This window comes from Columba livia, chromosome Z (genome assembly GCF_036013475.1).
Source record: "Columba livia isolate bColLiv1 breed racing homer chromosome Z, bColLiv1.pat.W.v2, whole genome shotgun sequence".
Lineage (NCBI taxonomy): Eukaryota > Metazoa > Chordata > Aves > Columbiformes > Columbidae > Columba > Columba livia.
In genome coordinates, this window is record NC_088642.1 from 44,274,471 (window position 1) to 44,288,162 (window position 13,692).

Sequence of the window (13,692 nt, forward strand, 5' to 3'; positions counted from 1 at the left end):
GCCACATTTCTAGCACATAACTAGCAACTGTTGAGTCATTAATTCTGTTTGTCCTCTCTTGTGTGTTCAGTTGTGGAATTTTCCCAATTAAGAAACAAACATATAAATAACAAAAATAAAAAATACTAAGCCACAAAAAGGTGCTGGCATTCTTTGAAGAACATAAATTATGCAGAATGTTACCAACATATAGACAGTTCTGATCTTCTCAGGTATGCATATTGTAATAATCTGACTAACCAACAACACATCAGCTATCTGATGATTAATTAAAAAAAGAAAAATCCTGATTTATGTAGGATATACTAGTCGATGCTGCAAGTGAAATACTTACTTTTTTAAAGTATTGTAAGTCATCATAGAGTATTTTTAAACTTTTTTTAATACTGAAGATAAGATTGCATCGTTGGACATTTCTAAAATACTAAAACTGAAGAAATTGCTTATCTGCATTTTTACAGTTAACTCCCTAAAACCAAAAATGAACAAATAAAATACATTGGTAAATCAATGTGTTGGTTTTGAGGAGTGAAAATGCAAAGGAAAAGACTGTAAGAATTCCAGACTAATCTAACAGGACGAAATCTATTTCTGGATTGTATTTTGAGTAAGAGCAAAAGTTCTGTTAAGATCTGCTTTGGATAATAAGAATTTGTATGTATCTCTGCAGGTGCTATATTTTGGTTTTATGAAATGGGAACAATAGTTTGAGATGCATGTTAAAAAAAATCCAAAGCGGAAGCAGTGGCCAGAATTAAAGAGCTTTAATGGTTTAAAAAAAAAAAAAAAAAATCTCCAATTATTTAAATGAAAAATGCAATTAAGATAAAATTAAGGCATTAATCTCAAAATATATCCATAGATTAGAGTAACATTCAATTGTCCTTTGAAATTCTGAATTAAATATAATCCAGCCTTCAAATTAAGGTTATAGTAAATATTAGTACATGCTTTAAGATTGATTCTTCTGTTTCTTTGAGTTAATACTGGCAATTTGAAACCTTCTGCATCAGTCTGAAAAAAAACCCTCCAATTATCTTGAAAGAGAGGAAAGGGCCCATATGCAAGACAACACCTAACCTGTTTCTTCTTCTGTATTCAGTGAGTGAGGTGCAGTTTCAGCAGAGCCAGCTGGTGGCTAGCAATATCATGGGATTTCTCCCCATCATTGTATTTGATCCAGAAAAATGAGAAGCCATTCTTGGAATATTTGTTGCTTTAATGTTTTGTTTCGTTTTGTTTTGTTTTTTTCTGAAGAAGCAAATCAATAAATACAAAATTAGAATTTCACATGTCCAAATAGGATCTTGAAGACAACAAGTACCCCTTTTGCATTTTACCTTTTCGTATAGTACCATGGGACTACAGCTTGTACATACTTTTATTACAAAAATACACATATAAGTGAAAGGCAAATAAAGACATGTCAACATGCTTCTGTTGATTCTTTTGGTTGGAAAGAAAATTTAATCTTGGAGCAAACTTCTGCATTAAGATCACTTGCGTGATGGGGTTTTGGCTCCCATCAGCTTATATGGGGTCTGGAGGACCTAAAAAATCACTGTATTTTTTGCTTAATTTGTTCCACGTTTCTGAAGGAACTAACGAAAAATTAAAACAGTCAGCTACAGAGCAGGCACTGCCACTCAGCAAGCGTTTACTTACAGCAGTTCTATTTTTAGGTTTTTTTCCCCAAGAGAAATATGCAGAAGGAAAGAAATCTGTCAAACAAAATAACGATGAAGAACTGTTTTTGTGGATGGTGGCAGTTCCTTTTCTTCCTGCAATTTTTTATGGATCTAGATTTTCTGCTTGTCTGGTGGTCAAGAGAATTTATTTCTGCTTAGGGATTCCCCAGGTGAGAAAGTGCCAATGATGTCACTGGGAATGACTTTCATTTTATTTTCATGGTTTGTGCATGGGAGGGCACTCGCCCACTCTGATAGCAAAGGACTGAGAAGGCAGAGGGATGGAGGGGGCAGGGAGAAGACCAGAAGTTTCCAGGGAAACACTCTAGCTGATGGCCTGGTCTGCTGATAAGTAGTGACAAATCTCTAGCTCAACTAGTGGGAGGGTAATTTTGGAAATCACAGCTCTCCTGTTGGAAACCTAGCTACTCCCCACCCTCCCATCCTTCCCCCACATCCCACCCCCAAAAGTCCCTTCTCTTTTTACAGGCTCCCTTGGCTGGGGATGGAGGTGTTACACCAGAGACTGAAAGTGTGCCATTCCTAGCAAGTCATGCTCAGAATTAATTACATGATGCTCTATTCCCTTCCCCTTCACCATCTCTCCCTCCAATTATCCTCTCTAGGCTGCTGGACTGGTGCTGAATACCAGAGCAAGCGTTGCTAAGGGAACAAGGAGGAAAAGCAGTCCTTTTCTCATGTGGATACTTTGTAAGTCAAGAGATCAGCTTTGCACCCTTCAAACATGATGTATCTGATAAGAATCAGTTATTCCTTTCTTGTAAAGAGATATAAATTCCCAGCATGCCTGCACTTCATCAAAGCAAATTAAAGTCTGGCCAACATGCTTGCTAATTTTTCAGGCAATCAGTTGTACCTACAACTATTCAGGGAGTGGGAGGAACAGCCATTGCTGAGGTGCCACGTAATTTCCTGTGCCCTGAATGTACAGGGGACACAAAGGACTGGAAAGCACTCTCACTCACCCCATGGACCACCTGGCTCTGAGACAGCAAAGGTACCTCATGCCCATCTCAGCTGGAGAGCAGAGACGGCAGGAGCAAGAATCTGACCATCTGCCCCTTGACACCTTGTTGGGTTATTTTTTACGTTATGCCCAGAGAATTAGTGGTCACTTTCACAAGCAGGTACCTGAGACACAGAGAAGGACCATGTTCTCCAAGTCCCTCCAGAGTGAGAGTAACACAGCTGCATGCCACAACTGCCAAAACCCTTGTGGTAAAGCATGGTACAACTCCAATCAACTTCTGAGCTCATGTAGGCACCCTGGGCAGTCCCAAGCTCTTTGTTTTCAGAGAATATACCCATCTGTGTTACCTGCTTAGCTAAGTTCACTAAACAACTTCTACTTCTACCAGTCTGTATGGCGGTAGTTCATGTTCTTGTTAAAATATATACTTAAAGATGTAAATAACAAAACTTTCTCAAATGTAAATACCACCCAGACCATATAAAATTTAAATAGAAAAGATATGATCATGTGAGATATAGAACAGGAGGCTTGGTCCCATGCTCTTACAAGCAACCAAGCCAAAAGAACTGATTAGTTCCTCAAAATAATTAGTTTTCTAGTGTCCACTGTTCCTCAGCCCTCATGTTGTCGTGGCCTGAAGTGTCTAGGTGATGTGTTAGTCAATGACATTGAAAGACAAAAAGGAAGAAGAAACAAAGAAAGAAGAGGAAGAAATTACAGTATATTCTCTGTCTCATTCTGTTGTGATTTACTCTGAAACTGATTCAGATGAAATGTCTTCAAGAAGTAGTCAATGTACACCATACTGTGTTTTTTCACTGAAACCTGGTGAAAAGTAAACTAAGTGACTGTGATGAGAATCACTTTGGGTTTTCTTAGTCTATTCAGTAAGTAAGTGACTTACTGTGGAATAATTACTGAGGGGGCAAATCGTTGAAACTAATTATCAAGGATGCACTTATTGAGAATAAAGTTATATCTACATCTTCAGCATATAAGGAAGCTGTGCAGAGGGTAAGAAGTCTGCTCTGCATGTTTTACGCCCCCTGCTGCAACCTGGCCTGCATTCTTGAATGGTAGCACATGTGGGAGCCCAGTGTTTTGGGGCTAAGAAGTACAGGGGAGGGGAGAGATGTGAAGATACCACAGCCAGGTCCTGTGTAAAGGCAGATACAGCAACCAGATGATATAGCTGCTGTCCATCAAAAAAGATAATATATATCTCCTCTCAATTAAAAAATATAAATGTTCAATTCTGTCCAAAATGCTAGTTACTGAGCCAGAAATTTGGAGGAACTTTGCTCATTACAATCTCATTATAATACCAAAACACACCTCCATCCCAAGGGATACCTGCCTCCCACACTCTCCTTTTTAAATCGTGAGCATTCTCTGTTTTTAACTTCAAAATGGAAGTGAGAGCTTTTACACCAATCCATAACAAAGGTATGTATGACTGCTCATTTATCAAAATAATAGCATGGAAATGATCACACACAGAGCAAAGAAGAAGGCTGCCTGTGGTTTTCTAAAGTTCAGGCCTTCTAAGATGCACTCACATTACTGAGCAGGAACCCAAGCCACCTTAAGTCATTCTCAGTCAACATAAGCCACCCTAGACCACCTACAGGGTAGTAAATTTGGCAGTAGAAATAAAAGAGCAAAGCTTTAGTGCTCATACAACGCAGGAGGCCAGCCTAGAAGATCTGTGTCATGGTTTAAATCTGGCTGGTAACTAGGACACACAGCTGCTGGCTCGCTCCCCTCCCCCATATGAAATCAAGGAGAGAATTGGAAACCTCATGGGTTGCAAAAAGAACAGTGTAATAGGACAGCAAGGAAGAAGAAATAAAAAACATAATAGACTGTATGAAACAAGTAATGCACAATGTAATTGCTCACTGTCATCAGCACTGAAAATCCATCTGTTCCCATGCAGCTGTATTTTCCCCCCAAGGCAAGCCCAGTTTATATACTGAACATGACATTCTATGATTAGGAATACTTCTTTGGCCAGGTTGAGTCAATGGTCCTGGCTTTGCTCCCTCCCAGCTTCTTGTGCACTTGGCAGAGCATGGGAAGCTGAAAAAGCCCTTGACTACCCAGCAACAAGAAAAACATCAATGTATTATCAACATTCTTCTCATACTAAATGCAAAACACAGCTACTAGAAAGAAAATTAACTCCATCTCAGCCAAAACCAGGACAATCTGACCATTTCCCCTGATCTGGAAATCTGCAAAAGTGCTCCCCAAGTACCCTACAGCATTTCAGGGAACACTATCAAAATATCAACTAAGACCAAGTAGTGTGCAAAGGTGTGAAACAGTGTGTCAACTCAGAAGTGGAGGGTTGCACTCACAGGCATGCACACAGCACTGCACAACATGTTTATGCAATGGGTTTGGCTACGCAAGAAACCAGGCGGGTGGCTGCTGTTCTTGAGCAGAACCGCAGACATCAGCCAAACCATCTCTGTTGCTGGCTACCGCTCTGGATACCAAAAGATCAGTCTTCTGCCAGAGTTGCCTAGCTGATCTGCCTCTGAATAGGAATTCCCCTTCAGAGGAGGATTTCCTGGATCTTACAACCCAAGTCCCTCCCACTAACCACACGGATTTGAAGCGAACCTTGCCCAGTGTGAGGGCAGCCTTTAGCTGAAACTTGCCTGTAGCTAGGAGTACGAAAGCATAGTTGCAGACAGTTTGGAGACAGCCTAATGCTGTCACTTGAGCCATCAGCGACATCTCCATCAGCTGCCAAGGGAGAGTCCTCTGGTTTTCTGTGCTTTGCTCCTGGACAGTCCCACCTGTACACACACACACATGCAGACATGTGTACACATGCGGACACGCATGTGCACACACACTCACACACACATGGTATTACGTATATTCTCTCAGTAAGCAGAGCTCTTTGTACCAGTGGCATGGTAGTGAAAGCTGGACTCAGATAGCAAGTATATAATGAGTCATGTTTTCCAAATGCATACATTCAATACCTTTCAGCTTTTTGTACTCTTTTATGAAGGTGCTTAAATACATAGACAAAGATGGTGATATTCTGATTTTCTATCCTTAGGAAGAAATACTTGCACTTTATTTTGCATTTGAATTTCAGGTAAAAGTACTTCAAAGTTATACAACACTAGCGATTTAAAAATATAAAAATTAATATTTCACTCTTTGCCATGTGAATTTTAATGCCAATTCAACATTTAAATGTCTACAATGTTTTTCTAACAGGAATTAACTCATATACATCCATACACTTGAATTAAAGAAAAATAATTTATAAAAAAAAGAGTACAAACATCTCATTTGGAAATCTGCTTTTAAAAGATTGTTAAGAAATTAAAAGAAAAAAAAGAAGAAAGATATTTTCCTACAAAAACTGGATTTCAATTCAAATGTGTTTTCCTTTGTAGTAATTTTGAGATGAGAAAACTGCAAGCAGCTCTGAGGTTTTCTATGTATCAAGCAAAGCACACGCCAAAATTTTGGTGTACTTTCATATTTATTAATATTGACATTGTAGCTCAACTATTCTGTTTGTTTTTTGGTCTCTGATTAGCAGTGATAATAATTTTTTTAAATGATTGAGACGTATCACCACAATGACTAGCAGCCAAAGGCTGGAAAGGAATCCCAGCATTCACAAGGTATTGTTCATTTACAGTTGGAAAAACATCTTGAACTACTGTAGGGGAAAACTAATTATTTCATAGATGAAGAAGCCAATTTATTTCATGTGCCCAGCTGCACCCTCTAAAAAATAAACAGGTAAACCAGTTTCTATTGTATTTTCAGTAAAGCTTATCTTGATCCTCTAAAGTGCTCTAAAAGTTGACGTGTAAAATGAAGAAATTGCACATCAAATATCACACTAGAAGTGTGAAAATACATTTTTTTGGAAGCAACACAGCAGTAAAATTCAGCAATGTGAAAAGAAAGAGGACATAATTAAATAAAGAGTAATAGAATTATAGGATAAATTGGGTTGGAAGGGACCTTCAAAGGTCATCTAGCCCTACCTGCCTGCAAGGCACAGGGACCTCTTCAACTAGATAGGTTGCTCAGAGCCCCAGAGTAGAGAAAAAGTCAGTTATGATTTTGGTAGTTATATTACTCCCAAAATAATACTTAGTGTAATTGCAGCCAAAACAAGTTAATCTTTATAATACATGTAAAACTAAATTGTCCTTCAGTTTACAAAACTGTGGTTGCAGTTTTGAAATAATAATAATTCTGTACAAATAATTCAGTACAACATGCAAATCCTTTTAGTTATTCCACCAAAAGTCCCCCATGTATCTTTTAATTTGTAATGATAATATCTGAGTATATGATCGATAAAACTGATTATCTGCTCCCTGGAAACAGCTTTGGAGATAAGATTTTATAACCTCTGGATCTTCCAGCAAGAGTACAAAGAGGTGTCTCTTAACTCTCGCTTAATCCCAGTTGGCATCTGGCAAAGGAGTCATCAGGATGACAAAAAGAGAGAAATAGCTGATTGGTGTGCCTGCTTCTAGGTTAACAGAAAGAGCCCAGTCATCCACTAATCTGCACAGCATATACCCATTGAAACAAACAAACAAAAACTTTAAAAGATGGTTAAATCCAAACTTTGTGCTGTTGTAAATGACAACAACAAATGCAATGTAATGCAGAAGTAGAACCAAAATACTTTTATTTCAATGAGGATGAAGAAAAGCAAACACATTTTTCTCTTTTTGTTAAAAGATTCTAAGATCTGCTTTATTCCTGCCCTGTGGCCTTGCAGAAAGCTGAATATGAATAGAAAACACAGCTTTTGTCAGTCAAATGTAGAACAGTTAATGATAAGGACGAGTTAATATGAATAATAGGAAGATAATATGATACTCAGGCACTATATATCTTGCATTTTAGACATTTTGAAGAAATAAAGTAATGCCTAATTAAAAATGGGCTTATGCTTCCAAGCAGTACTAGTGGAAGATTGATTTGGACACCTGCTATGACCAGACTGGAGTCCAGTTATTTATCTTCAGACTGTTGATTTGTTTTTACTCTAAAAGAAAGTCTGTGGCAAATACACTTTTACATGGAGACTTGTGCTCTCCATTTTCAGATGCCAACCTTAAAATCCCATAGATTTACTTTTTCCTGTTTATAAGAGTGAGACATAGATCTGGCTTTATTTTTCTTTTGTTAAGTAATGAAGATATAATTAAAAAGGGATGTGATGAAAACCTTACCCAAGGGATAGATATTTGACAGTAGGTGATTTGTAAAAAAGCAGTATGAGCTGTCCTCACTCAGACCAAAGATCCATCTAGCTTAGTATTCCATCACTAACAGCTAATTTAAGAAAACATATTGATAAAAAAAGTAGAGTCATTCTTTCCTGTTGTGTCCTCCAGGTGCCATTTTAAACAGTCAGTAATAGTCCTGTCCCCTACATATGAATATTTTTCTGAATATCTTAGAATCATAGAGTCATTTCATTTGGAAGAGATCCTCAGGATCTTTGAGTCCAACCATAACCTAAGCTAACTCTAGCACTAAGCCATGTCCCTAAGAACCTCGTCTAAATGGCTTTTAAACACCTCCAGGGATGGTGACTCCACCACTTCCCTGGGCAACCTGTTCCAACGCCTGTCAACCCTTTCCATGAAGAATTTATTCCTAATATACAATCTGAACCTCCCCTGGTGCAACTTAAGGCCATTTTCTCTTGTCCTACCACCTCTTATTTGGGAGAAGAGACCAACACCCTCCATGCTACAACCTCCTTCCAGGTAGTTGTAGACAGTAATCAGATCTCCCCTCCGCCTCCTTTTCTCCAGGCTAAACAGCCCCAGTACCCTCAACCACTCTTCATCAGATTTGTGCTCCAGACCCCTCACCAGCTTCGTCTCCTTCCTCTGCACTCTCTCTAGTATTTCAATGTCCTTCTTATGATGAGGGGCCCAAAACTAAACACAGGATTCAAGGTGGGCCCTCACCAGTGCTGAGTACAGTGGCATGATCACTTGTCTTGTCCTGCTGGCCACACTATTCCTGATACAAGTCAGGATGCTGCTGGCCTTTTTGCCACCTGGGCACACTGCTGGCTCATGTTCAGCCGGCTGTCGATCAACACCGCAAGATCCTTTTCTGCCAGGCAGCTTTCCAGCTGCTGAGCCTGTAGTGCTGCCTGGGGTTGCACTGACACAAATGTAGGACCCAGCACTTGGCCACGTTGAACCTCATACAGTTGGCCTCAGCCAAATGACCCATCTGGTCCAGATCCCTCTGTATGGCCTTCCTACCCTCCAGCAGATCAACACTGCTACCCAATTTGGTGTCATCTGCAAACTTACTAAGGGTGCAGTCTTGAGGGAACCAAGCTCCTGATGTAATTATAGAGAGGTTTCTGGAAGGAGATTAAGTATTCTAGTGGTCCAAATAATATTGCTGGAAAAAAGAGACATAATTTTTGGCACACAAGACTTTTTATTTTCAAGTATAAAATAGAAAGAGCATTCTTCAAAGTTGAGGACAATTATATTTATTTTTGCTAGACACACTAATTAGTAAGACCATCTAAGACCAAAAAAAGTGCTTTGTTCTCCTGGAGCAGAGGAAGAATTTTAGCAGCAGGAGAGGTGAATAGATGATTATGTCTAATGGTTAAGAAAAATAATAATGTGCAATGCAAAAAATACCATTTCAGAGTCTATGACTTGAACTGTTTGACAGTTAAGGACTTTAATTTCTTGGCTTGTCCTATGAAGGTGTTTAATGAGCTCTCATTTGAGGATCCAAATTGAAAGTTTAGAAATAGAGTGACTGCTTTGTGAAAAATATTATCCTACTGAAAAGGGGATGTCTTTTGTTTTCTGCTGATTGTATCCAAACTCTGTATGGTTGTTTTTCAGTTCAAAGTTTGCATTAAGTGACTTTGGAGCACTGGATACTAACACCTACTATTGCAAACGCATGATAAAGAGACCTTGACAGTTTGCCAGGTGTCATGCTGTAGTGGTTCGCAGTATGTGCTAGCTGAGGAGTGCTTGTCCGTTTAGTTGTTGAGCACATCAAAGCTGCTCCACAACTCCCAACTTCCCTTGTCACCCCTCAATTTACCTTTTCCCACACTAGTCTACACTTTGTGGGGTGCATGACTGTAATATCCCACAGTGTTTGAAATCCAAATATTGCATGCTTCAAAACAGTGATTGCACTCTTCAAAAGACTGAGTCACATTGAGTGGTGACCACCTCTGAACAGGATGTTGGATAAGACACCTCCCACTGTCCCTTCCAGGGGGGAGCTATCAATCCCTAACAGGACAAAGAGCCTGGAATCTGAGCCTAGCAATAAATCTGCTTGGCATAAGGTCCAAGATATTTCGTTAATTGAAGTGGTTAATGAGCCAAGAGAATACCTGAGCTAAAGCTGTGTCTGATCTTATTTGGTTCAAGGTATTTCAGCTGCCTATGGGTAACTGCTAGCCTACAGTTCTCTCAGAGTGTATAAACTTGACAAAGGACACACTGGATGAACACAACACTGTGCTTGTGATAAGGAAATTAACCAATCATTACAGTCCTTTCTGGCACTGCTGGGACATCGCCTGCTGACAGCTGACTGTGGAAAGAGACTTGTGCTCCATGAAAAGCTCTGTATTAGACTGATACTTTTCTTATTACTCTGTATTCACTATAGCAAAAAGCCACTTGAGAATAAACCATTAAATGCTGTGGATAGTTTACTCAGCTCTACTACAACAGTGGCAGTTTAAAGATTTTGTTTGATTCGCTCCAATAACAGCCTAGTTTTAATAAATGTGCAACCACATAAGCTGAGCTTTACAACTGCGGAATTTGTAACTGTAAAATCCTTTGATGCCCTGAGAGATACTTGGATCCATTTAAAGGTGTAACAATCTTAAAGAAAAGCATGCTAATCTGAAATGTAATACCCTAGATACTTTAACTGGCAGGAATATGAATTATTTACTTTCTTTTCAGGTAGTATGTATCTCAGTTTCATGTTTAACAACTTATTCTAATATTTGAATGCCTAATATTTAATACCCACGGCCACAAAAAAAAAAGTTTGTTACATGAAAGAGCCTCCCCCACCATTTTAATAATTGTCTTTCACACAAAATGTAATACTGACCTGCAGAATCATTTTTAGAAAATATTTTACTTAGTACAGGCAGTAACGCTAATCTCCAACAATATACAAATCATACATCAACTTGCCTTGCATGTTTATCTGCATGTCTTTGATTAAATAATGTCTGTCATATACAAAAGTGTTATTAGAGACATTACTGATATAAATCACCTGCATTTTTCACTGAGTAGACTTCTATGTGTATTGCAGGGAGATGCTTTTTCTTTCAAAGCTAGTAACCTTTTCCTTAAGTTTCCAAAACAAGGCACGATAGCCTCTGGTTCTGCTGCTGCTAGTATCCTTTTTGTAAGCTCCATAGATAATTTTCTCACTCATCAAAAGTCCAAATCTTTTTTACTCTTGCAGATTTGGTACAATGCAGATTTTTTTTCCTATTGATTTTTAAAATATTTCATGCTATCATAAGCCAATCTTGGTTGACATTGGGTAACTCTTACATTAAATTACATAAGCAATGACTTTTATAAATTTTAAATTACAGATATAAAATAATTAACTATGAAAACTGCCAGGAGCTGCTTCAGCAAAATCCCAAGCCCTTCCATGCTAGTGACACGGGCCCAAGTTTATGCTGACTGCACTGTCACATGCACAGGCCTGATCTGTTTGATTTGCACAGGAATGCTAACATTTTTTAAGAATTACAGCACTTATATAATAGGTAGTGCCTGCAATAATTACTAACTGAAGTAACTCCCTCTCTTTCTGTGCTTCTGTGTTTCCATTAAACAATTATTTTTTTTAGTCTCTCTATGCCATGTGTGTATAGTAGAGACTTTGCATCCATGTAACATTGTGCCCAAAGTGATCAGCCTGAGAGGGAAGAGATTGTGCTTTTGGCTGTGATCTAATTGTGTTACTTCCTCAGCCTTGGTTTGCAAAACTCTTACGTACTTGCTAACTTTTCTCTGAGATCAGCATGGCCGTCATCTGAAAACTCACTGCAGAAGCCAACCCCGACATCCGTGTTATACAGCTGCCCTTACTTAAATACTTACGCCTGAAATGGGATTATCTATGGACTTTACACACCTGGGACAAAGTTGTCTAGCAAATGCTTGTTAGTGAACACCCACTCAGGTCTCTGCCCAAAGGCAAATGCCATCTTTAATTCTCTATTTCAAGCCTTAATAGAATCAGCTGAGCCTTCTCTGAGTGAAAAATTCTGGCTTTCACAGACAGATCTATTGCAGTAGGCCACTCTAACATGCCCAGAGCATGTGAGGGGTTATAAGTTTAGCTGTTCACATTCCTCCTGACCTGGAAGGTAAACTAGACTAAAGAAAGCAAAATGTATGTTTTCAAATACACATCCAAGTGGGTATGATAGTACAATGTTAATATATATTTTTTTTTTTTTTAGATAAAGAATTATGTCTACAAATTTTATCTTTCTTCATGTCAGGCCATAGTGTTTTCTACCATATAATGATGCATTAGCTATGCATGCCTGAACTAGTGATGCTTTTATAAGAACCACTAGAGTCAGAGATAGATCTTTAAAGATCCATTTTAGAGAGTGCTACTGCATGCTGAATGGGGACAGGGAAAGGGATGAAGAAAAGAGGGTAGATTTTTGGATAACGTAAGTGCAGCCTTGTAAGAATAACCTTGGCTTAAGAATTTGGAATTCACACGCTGGGTCTCACCACAGATCCCAGTTACGGAATTTCTCTCTGTATTTGCATATATACACTCTCACTCACAAACACAAAACATTTGTGCATGTGTGTGATACATAGCAGGACTTTACAACATTTCTGCCAGAGTATCAGTAGGAATGTTTGGGCAGCTGAATCTCAGGAGGTGGGAAATATTTTCTTCACTTTCAGAGACACGGTTGTGCTTTGTACAGGAAAAGACACTATACTTATGTGTGGTAGGATGAGATTTACAAATCACTAAACTGATTCCCACCCAGATTCTCCGGTATGCAAGCATGCTGCAATTGGCTTGTTCTGATAGTATTTTTGTGAACTTCATGTTTTTTGAAAAGTGAAAAACAAATGCTTAAGTATAAACATGCACACAATTGCTAAAGAGATGCAATATGGTATACTATACACACAGAAAGAAATGTATGCTCAAAATTTCCAAATGGTTCCTGTTCTGGCAAAGAAGCCTGCAGTGGACTCTATATACCACTTCAAAGACTTTTGGGAGAACTGGGTTTCCTGTAGGGTCCCTTCCTCATTTGCAGCTCTTGTCAGATCACAGGCTCCCTGTCACAGAGGACTGCCAGAAGTACCACCCAGCCTGTGATTTCAGAGACACTGGAGTCAGCAGGAGTCATAGTCTCTGGTGAACCACATATGGGTACCTGTGACAATTAGAATCAACTCATTAACACAGAGGATTTCTTCCACCTGAGAGCATGGGGTGCAACATCCATTTCTGTTGGTCCTACGACAACTTCCACAACAAGGCACTACAAATATCTTAGAATTATTGTAATCATTGTAATTCATTCTCCTGAGCATGGGCTAGTTAGCTGTATTAGAACTTTGGTCTTCATTGTGGTAGTTTTTATTTTTGTAACAGACTTCTCTCAGCCTTTCTTTGATCAATATGTCCTTCTTTCTGGGAGTGCCTTCTCAAAGCAACAAATTTGGGTGTTCACAGGAAGGGAGTTACTGAAACTTTCCAGTGCCCTTGTGGCAGAAATTTCCTCCAGCTTTACATAGTCTACAGCATAAGATTTGTGCCATACTTCCCTACAGGTGCAAAATCTAAGTTTGTGAACAAACACAAGCAGAGTGGTTCATCTGAGCATGACAAGGCTAGCACCAGCAATCTGATCAGCACACTTTAAGAGGCTATTTCCCACTACAC

The 13,692-nt window shown here is 38.9% G+C and overlaps 1 protein-coding gene across 4 annotated transcripts in view; it reads right to left on the reverse strand.

Moving 5' to 3' along the window:
- Nucleotides 1-13,692, reverse strand: part of NRG1 (neuregulin 1) — a 474,741-nt gene that overhangs the window by 267,579 nt on the left and 193,470 nt on the right. The window lies entirely within an intron of this gene.